The sequence below is a fragment of the Panthera onca genome, chromosome X (assembly GCF_046562875.1).
Source record: "Panthera onca isolate mPanOnc1 chromosome X, mPanOnc1 haplotype 2, whole genome shotgun sequence".
NCBI classification, from domain to species: Eukaryota; Metazoa; Chordata; class Mammalia; order Carnivora; family Felidae; genus Panthera; species Panthera onca.
In genome coordinates this window covers 82318901-82328571 of record NC_138357.1, presented here as the reverse complement: position 1 = coordinate 82328571, position 9671 = coordinate 82318901, and positions in this window count along the sequence as shown.

Here is a 9671-nt window from a genome sequence, read left to right as displayed (position 1 = left end):
ATATGGATGGGTCTTGTTTTCTTACCCATTCTGATACCCTATGTCTTGTTTTTTTAATGTTTATTTGCTTTCGAGACAGAGAGAGAGTGTGAGTGGGGGAGGGGCAGAGAGAGAGGGAGACACAGAACCTGAAACAGGCTCCAGGCTCTGAGCTGTCAGAATAGAGCCCAACGTGGGGCTTGAGCCCACAAACCGTGGGATCATGACCTGAGCCGAAGTTGGATGCTCAACTGACTCAGTATCCCAGGCGCCCCACCCTATGTCTTTTGATTGGAGCATTTAGTCCGTTGACATTTAGAGTGATTACTGAAAGATATGAATTTATTGCCATTGTGTCGTCTGTAGAGTTCGTATTTCTGGTGGAGTTCTCTAGTCCTTTCTAGTCTTTGTTGTTTTTGGTCTTTTTTGTTTTGTTTTGTCTTTTCTCCACTCAAGGAGTCCCCCTTAAAATTTCTTGTAAGGCTGGTTTCGTGGTCGTGAACTCCTTTAGTTTTTGTTTGCCTGGGAAACTCTTTATCCTTCCTTCTGTTATGACTGACAGCCTTGCAGGATAAAGAATTCTTGGCTGCATATTTCTCTGATTCAGCGCGTTGGGTATATCCTGCCACTCCTTTCTGGCCTGCCAAGTTTTTGCGGATAGGTCTACTGCAAACCTGATGTGTCTTCCCTTATAATTTAGGGACTTTTTTTCCCTTGCTGCTTTCATAATTCTTTCCTTGTCTGTGTATTTTGTGAATTTGTCTATGATATGTTTTGGTGATGGTCAGTTTTTGTTGAATCTAATGGGAGTTGTCTGTGTTTCTTGGATTTTGATGTTCATGTTCTTCCCCAGATTAGGAAAGTTTACCACTATAATTTGCTCACATAAATCTTCTACTCCCTTTTCTCTCTCTTCATCTTCTGGGACTCCTATGATTCAGATGATATTTGTTTTTAATAAGTCACTGAGTTCTCTAAGTCTTGTGTTGTGCTCTTTTGCCTTAGTCTCCCTCTTTTTTTCTGCTTCATTATTCTCTATAATTTTGACTTTATATCTCTGATTCTCTGCTCTCCTTCATCCATCGTTGCCATCATGGCAGCCATTCAAGATTGTGTCTTGGTTAGAGCATTTTTAATTTTGTGCTGACTAGACTTTATTTCTTTTATCTCGAAAACAAGGGATTCTATGCTGTTTTCAACCCCACCTAGGATTCTTATTATCATGGTTCTAAATTTTAGTTCAGACATCTTGCTTATATCTGAGTTGATTAAGCCCTGGCTGTCATTTCTTCCTGTTATTTGGAGTGAATTTCTTAATTTTGTTGTTTTGGAGGAAGAAAGTAATTAATAAAATAAAAAAATAAAAAATAAAAAATAAAAAAAATCAAATAAAGGGAGCTAGATCTTAGGTGTGTTTTGGTCTGCTTGTTGAAAGAAGCTTTATAGAATAGAGAAAAAAGGGAAAGAATAGAAAGAACAGAAAAAAAGGTAAAAAGAAGTTTAAAAATTAAAAAAATGTATAATAAAATACATGAATAGACCCCGTAATTATGATATAATGCCCTTCTTCATCTCTTGTTACAGGCTTTAGTTTAAAATCTAGTTTTTCTGATATAAGAATGGTTACTCCAGCTTTCTTTTGACTTCCAGTAGCATGGTAGATGATTCTCCATCCCCTCACTTTCAATCTGAAGGTGTCCTCAGGTCTAAAATGGGTCTCTTGTAGACAGCATATAGATGGGTCTTATTTTTTATCCATTCTGATACCCTATGTCTTTGATCGTAGCATTTAGCCCATTTATATTCAGTGTTATTATTGAAAGATATGGATTTAGTGTCATTGTGTTATCTGTAGGTTTCATGCTTGTAATGATGTCTCTGGTCCTTCGTAATCTTTGCAACATTCCACTCACAGATTACCCCTTAGTGTCTCTTGTAGGGCTGGTTTAGTGGTGATGAACTCCTTCAACTTTTGTTTGGGAAAACATTTATCTCTCCTTCTATTCTGAATGACAGGCTTGCTGGATAAAGGATTCTTGGATGCATCTTTTTCCTATTCAGCTCATTGAAAATTTCCTGCCACTCCTTTCTGGCCTGCCAAGTTTCAGTAGATAGGCCTGCTACTACTCTTATGTGTCTACCCTTGTAGCTTAAGACCCATTTGTCCCTAGATGCTTTCAGAATTCTCTTTGTATTTTGCCAGTTTCCCTATGATATGTTGTGCAGAAGGTTGATTCCTGTTATGTCTGAAGGGTTTTCTCTGTTCCTCCTGGATTTCAATGTATGTTTCATTCCCCAGAATGGGGAAGTTCTCAGCTATGATTTGTTCAAGTACACCTTCCACCCAGTTCTCTCTCTCTTCTTCCTCAGGAATGCCTATGATATGGATATTATTACATTTTATTTAATCACTTAGTTCTCTAATTCTCCCCTCATGTTCCAGAATTTTTTTATCTCTCTTTTTCTCAACTTTATCTTTTTCCATTATTTTATCTTGTATTTCACTTATTCTCCCCTCTGCCTCTTCAATCCTTGATGTCACTGCATCTAGTTTGTTTTGCAGCTCATTTACAACATTTTTCAATTCATCATGACTACTTTTTAGTTCCTTGATCTCTGTAGCAGTAGATTCTCTGCTGTCTTCTATGCTTTTTTCAAGCCCAGTGACTAATATTATGACTATTATTCTGAATTCTTGTTCAGTTATATTGTTTATATCTGTTTTGATAAGTTCTGTAGCTGTCATTTCTTCCTAGAATTTATTTTCAGGAGAATTCTTCCATTTTGTCATTTTGGCTAGTTTTCTGTCCCTTATGTGTTTTAAAAGCTTGTTATGTGCCCTGAACCTGCGAGCACTCCTATATTAAAAAGGGGTCATACATTGTCCAGGGATGGCTCTTCAGGAGGTGTTTTTTGGAGACTGTTAGTTGCTCTCTGTTGTTGTGACTTTGGTTATTTTATCTCCCTACTTGTAGTGATGTTTTGTACCCTGCACCAGGTATGCTTTGATTTGTTCATTGAAGTAGTCCTGGAAAAGAAAACAAACAGACAAACAAACAGAAAACAAAAACACACAAACACACGAATTAAAAACAAAAACAAAAAACCAGAAACACCAACTACAAGTAAGCAACAGTGTGGAGGTGGTGCTGATGGATCAGGCCTTATCCCATACAAAGGCAGAAATGACATGGGCGGGGAAAAGGAAAAAATAAACATTGACCAGGCAGAGAAACTATACAGCTCAATCTAGAGAGTGAGAAAGGAAAATAAAGAAGGAGTTGGGGGGGGGGGGGAATGAAAAGAAGACAAAGTTGCCCAGACAGAGAAACTGTACAGCTTAATTATTCCAGAGAGAGAGAAAGGAAAATAAATAAGGAAGTGTAGAACATGTATAAAGAGCATGGATTAAATATGTCTGCTTAAGCAGCCAACAACCAGAGTAACTAGACTAGAGAAAGGAAGAGATAAGAAGGAGAAAAGGAAGGAAGAGTATATCTATATAATAAGAATTGTCTGAGAATTAAACCAGGCAATGCAACAGCACTGGTCTAAGGGAGGGGCCGTTTGGTCTTCAGCCTCAATCCCGCTCCAGTAGATATCAGTTACCAGGCGTGGAGGGGTGTGGTTTGGGGTAAGAGGGTCCCGCCTTCACTGTGGGCCCCGTTGTCTGATCCCTAAGGCCCCACCATGGTGGTGGTGGGGAGGAAAATGGCAGCACCCCAGTCTCTCCTCTACGGACCTGGTGTCCCAAACCACACTGTTCGAGCTGTCCTCACTGTGCCGTGAGTGCAAATGAGGCAGTTTTTCCCACTCCACTGACTCCCATGCCTTAGTACTTGGCTGGGATTCAAACTCTCACTCTGCACACCCCGGTACTGGGTAAGCACCACTCCACGTAGCCCAATATGTGGTCTCTGGATGGTGGATGCATGTGGGCTTTGTCCTGTCCCACAGAACTCCAGGGAGGGGAATGCTTTCCCCTACTGTGGACTGTGCCCCTCTCCTACTCACCCAGCCCGGGGCTGGCTCCCCTCCTCCCCAGGTGCATGATCAGGGCAGCTGCCCCCAGTCTGGAGAAAGCCCCTCAGAGATTGGATCTTTCTCTGTCCCGGTCTGAGGTTTTTCTCTTGTCCAGATACAATCCTATGCTTCCTCAGTCTCTCTTTCTCTTCCCTTTGTCTCTCTGTAGAAGGCAAGCCCTCCCCTCTGCAAAAGGGGATCCTTCCTCTCCATTCGTTTTATCTCTCCCAGATTGCAATCATTCACCTATGGCCCATCTGGTTTTCCTGGTGGGTCCCTGGAAGTGACTCTGTCTCTTTTCCTCCTGGACTCTTGGGGTTCAAAGTCCTTTGGCTTCAACATTTCTTTGTTTGACAGAAGAGGGAACTTTGGATTCCCTTAATTCTCTGCCATGTTTTTTGATATTTTATCAAGTTGGCCAATGCCTTGGGCAAATAGACCTCAAAATTCTCAATACATAGAATGTGCCTGGGAATTTTCTGCTCTATGTTTAGAACTGGGAAGCATTGGGTGATATTTCTATTTTTGATTTTTGTGGAACCACCTTACTGTTTTCCACAGTGGTTGCACCAATTTATAAACCTACTAACAGTGTGTGAGGATTTCCTTTTCTCTACATTCTTGGCTTTTCTCCACATTTCTTGAATAACTTTATTGTCATTTCTTGTCTTGATACTAGCCATTATGACAGATGTGAGATGTGATATCTCAGTGTCTTTGATTTGCATTTCTCTGATGATTAGTGACGTTGAGCATCTTTTCATGTGATTTATGGCCATCTGTATGTCTTCTTTGGAGAAATGTCTATTGAGATCCTCTGCCTAGAATTTTTTATTTATTATTAATTAATTAATCAATTAAGTAATTAATTTTATTTTTTAAAAATTTACATCCAAGTTAGTTAGAATATAGTTGAACAATGATTTCTGGGGTAGATTCCTTCATGCCCCTTACCCATTTAGCCTATCCCCTCTCCCAAAACCCCTCTAGTAAACCTCTGTTTGTTTTCTGTATTTAAGAGTCTCTTATGTTTTGTCTCCCTCCCTGCTTTTATATTATTTTTGCTTTGCTTCCCTTGTGTTCATCTGTTGTGTCTTAAAGTCCTCATGAGTGAAGTCATTTGATATTTGTCTTTCTCTGAATGACTAATCCACTTAGCATAATACCTTCTAGTTCCATTCATGTAGTTGCAAATGGCAAGATTTCATTCTTTTTGATTGCCGAGTAATACTCCATTGTATACATATACCACAACTTCTTTATCCATTCATCCATCGATGGACATTTGGGTCCTTTCCATACTTTGGCTATTATTGATAGTGCTGCTATAAACATTGGTGTGCATATGCCCCTTCGAAACAGCATACCTGTATCCCTTGGATAAATACCTAGTAGTGCAATTGCTGGGTTGTAGGGTAGTTCTATTTTTAATTTTTTGAGGAACCCCCATACTGTTTTCCAGAATGGCTGCACCGATTTGCATTCCCACCAGCAGTGCAAAAGAGATCCTCTTTCTCCGCATCGTCGCCAACATCTGTTGTTGCCTGAGTTGTTAATGTTAGCCATTCTGTCAGAAATGAGGTGGTATTTCATTGTGGTTTTGATTTGTATTTCCCTGGTGATGGGTGATGTTGAGCATTTTTTCATGTGTCGGTAGGCCATCTGGATGTCTTCCTTTGGAGAAGTGTCTATTCATGTCTTTTGCCCATTTCTTCACTGGATTATTTGTTTTTTGGGTGTTGAGTTTGAGAAGTTCTTTATAGATTTTGGATACTAACCCTTTATCTTATATGTTGTCTGCAAATATTTTCTCCCATTCCATTGGTTGCCTTTTAGTTTTGCTGATTGTTTCCTTCGCTGTGCAGAAGTTTTTTATTTTGATAAGGTCACAATAGTTTATTTTTGCTTTTGTTTCCCTAGCCTCTGGAGATATGTTGAGTAAGAAGTTGCTGTGTCCAAGGTCAAAGTGGTTTTTGCCTGCTTTCTCCTCGAGGATTTTGCTGGCTTCCTGTCTTACATTGAGGTCTTTCATCCATTTTGAGTTTATTTTTGTGTATGGTGTAAGAAAGTGGTCCAGGTTCATTTTTCTGCATGTCACTGTCCAGTTTTCCCAGCACCATTTGCTGAAGAGTTTGTCTTTATTCCATTGAATATTCTTTCCTGCTTTGTCAAAGATTAGTTGGCCATACATTTGTGGGTCCATTTATGGGTTCTCAGATCTGTTCCATTGATCTGAGTGCCTGTTATTGTGCTAGTACCATAGTGTCTTGGTGATTACAGTTTGTAATACAGCTTGAAGTCCAGGACTGTGATGCCTCCTGCTTTGGTTTTCTTTTTGAAGATTACTATGGCCATTCAGGGTCTTTTCCATTTCCATACAAATTTTAGGATTGTTTGTTCTAGCTCTGTGAAGAATGCTGTTGTTACTTTGATAGGGATTGCATTGAATATGTAGATTGCTTTGGGTGGTATTGACATTTTAACAATATTTGTTCTTCCTATCCAGGAGCATGCAATCTTTTTCCATTTTTTTTTTTTTTGTGTCTTCCTCAGTTTCTTTCATTAGCTTTCTATAGTTTTTTTCACCTCTTTGGTTAGATTTATTCCTAGGTATTTTATGGTTTTTTTGTGCAACTGTAAATGGGATTGATTCCTTGATTTCTTTTTCTGTTGCTTCATTGTTGGTGTATAGGAATGCAACCAAATTTGTGCATTGATTTTATATCCTGCCACTTTGCTGAATTTGTGAATCAGTTCTAGCAGTTTTTTGGTAGAATCTTTTGGGTGTTCCATATAGAGTATCATGTCATATGCGAAGAGTGAAAATTTGACATCCTCCTGTCTGATTTGGATGCCTTTTAGTTCTTTGTGTTGTCTGATTGCTGAGGCTAAGTCTTACAATACTATGTTGAATAACAGTGGCAAGAGTGGACCTCCCTGTCTTATTCCTGACCTTGGGGAGAAAGCTTTCAGTTTTCCCCCATTGAGGATGATATTAGCATTGGGTCTTTTGTGTATGGCTTTTATGATCTCGAGTTATGATCCTTCTATCCCTACTTTCTTAGGGTTTTTATCAAGAAACGATGTTCTATTTTGTCAAGTGCTTTCTCTGCTTCTATTGAGAGTATCATATGGTTCTTGTTCTTTCTTTTATTAATGTAATGAATCACATTGATTGCTTTGCGGATACTGAACCAGCCTTGCATTACAGGTATAAATCCCACTTGGTCGTGGTGAATAATTTTTTTAATGTATTGATGGAGCCGGTTGGCTAGTATCTTGTTGAGGATTTTTGCATCCATGTTCATCAGGGAAATTGGTCTATAGTTCTCCTTTTTAGTGGGGTCTCTGTCTGGTTTTGGAATCAAGGTAATGCTGGCCTCATAGAAAGAGTTTGGAAGGTTTTGTTCCATTTCTATTTTTCAGAACAGCTTCAAGATAATAGGTATTAACTTTTCCTTAAATGTTTGGTAGAATTCCCTTGGAAAGCCATCTGGCCCTGGACTTGTTTTTTGGGAGATTTTTGATTACTAATTCAATTTCTTTACAGGTTATGGGTCTGTTCAAATTTTCTATTTCTTCCTGTTTCATTTTTGGTAGTGGATATGTTTCTAGGAATTTGTCCATTTCTTCCAGATTGCCCACTTTATTGGTGTATAATTGCTCATAATATTCTTTTATTATTGTTTGTATTTCTGTTGTGTTGGTTGTGATCTCTCCTATTTCATTCTTGATTTTATTTGGTTACTTTCCTTTTTCTTTTTGATCAAACTGGTTAGAGGTTTATTAATTTTGTTAATTCTTTCAAAGACCCGGTTTCTGGTTTCATTAATCTGTTTTACTGGTTTTGGTTTCAATAGTATTAATTTCTGGTATAATCTTTATTATTTCCTGTCTTCTGCTGGTTTTGGGTTTTATTTGCTGTTCTTTTTCCAGATCTTTAAGGTGTAAGGTTAAGTTGTGTGCCTGAGACCTTTCTTCCTTCTTTAGGAAGGCCTGGATTGCTGTATACTTCCCTCTTATGACCACCTTTGCTGCATCCCAGAGGTTTTGGGTTGTGGTGTTATCATTTTCATCGGCTTCCGTGTATTTTTAATTTAATTTACTCTTTAACTTCTTGGTTAGCCCATTCATTCTTAGTATGTTATTTAGTCTCCAAGTATTTGTTACCTTTCCAAATTTTTTCTTGTGGTTGGTTTCGAGTTTCATAGCATTGTGGTCTGAAAATATGCACAGTATGACCTCGATCTTTTTGTACTTGTTGAGAGTTGACTTGTGTACCAGTATGTGGTCTATTCTGGAGAATGTTCCATGTGAACTGGAGAAGAATGTATATTCTGCTGCTTTAGGATGAAATGTTCTGAATATATCTGTTAAGTCCATCTGGTCCAGTGTGTCATTCAAAGCCATTGTTTCCTTGTTGATTTTCTGATTAGATGATCTGTTCATTGTTGTAAGTGGGGTGTTGAAGTCCTCTACTATTATGGTATTATTATCAATGAGTTTCTTTATGTTTGTGATTAATTGATTTATATATTTGGGTTCTTACACATTTGGAACATAAATGTTTATAATTGTTAGGTCTTCGTGGATAGATCCCTTGATTATGATATAAGTCCCTTCATGTCTTCTTATAGTCTTTATTTTAAAATCTAGATTGTCTGATATAAGTATGGCTACTCCAGCTTTCTTTTGTTGACCATTAGCATGATAGATGGTTCTCCATCCCCTTACTTTCAGTCTGAAGGTGTCTTTAGGTCTATAGTGTGTCTTGTGTAAACAGCATATAGATGGATCTTGTTTTTTATTCACTCTGTTACCCTATGTCTTTTGAGTTTAGCATTAGTCCATTGACGTTTAGAGTGAGTACTGAAAGATATGAATTTATTGGCATTATGTTGCTTGTGGAGTTGGAATTTCTGATGGTATTCTCTGGTCCTTTTTAGTCTTTGCTGCTTTTGGTATTTATTTATTCAACTTTTTTCCCCTCAGAGAGTCCCTCTTAAAATTTCTTGCAGGGCTAGTTTAGTGGTCACTAACTCCTTTAATTTTTGTCTGGGAAACTTTTAATCTCTCCTTCTATTTTAAATGACAGCCTTGCCGGGTAAAGAATTCTTGGCTGCATATTTCTCCGATTAAGCACGTTGAAGAGATCCTGCCACTCTTTTCTGGCCTGACAAGTTTCTGTGGATAGGTCCGCTGCAAACCTTATCTACCTACCCTTGTAGGTTAAAGACTTTTTTCCCCTTGCTGCTTTCAGGATTCTTGCTTTGCCTCAGTATTTTGTGAATTTGACTATGATATGCCTTGTTGATGGTCGGTTTTTTTGAATCTAATGGGAGTCCTCTGTGCTTCCTGGATTTTAATGTCTGTCTTTACCCTGTTTAGGAAAGGGTTCTGCTATGATTTGCTCACATAACACTTCTACCCACTTTTCTCTCTCTTCATCTTGGGACCCCCGTGATTCTGATGTTCCTTTTTAATGAGTCACTGATTTCTCTAATTCTTAAATTGTGCTCTTTTGCCTTAGTCCCCCTCATTTTTTCTGCTTCATAATGCTCCATAATTTAGTCCTCTATATCGCGGATTCTCTGTTCTGCCTCATCCATCCTTGCCACTGTGGCATCCATTAGAGATTGCAGCTCGGTTATAGCATTTTTTATTTCATC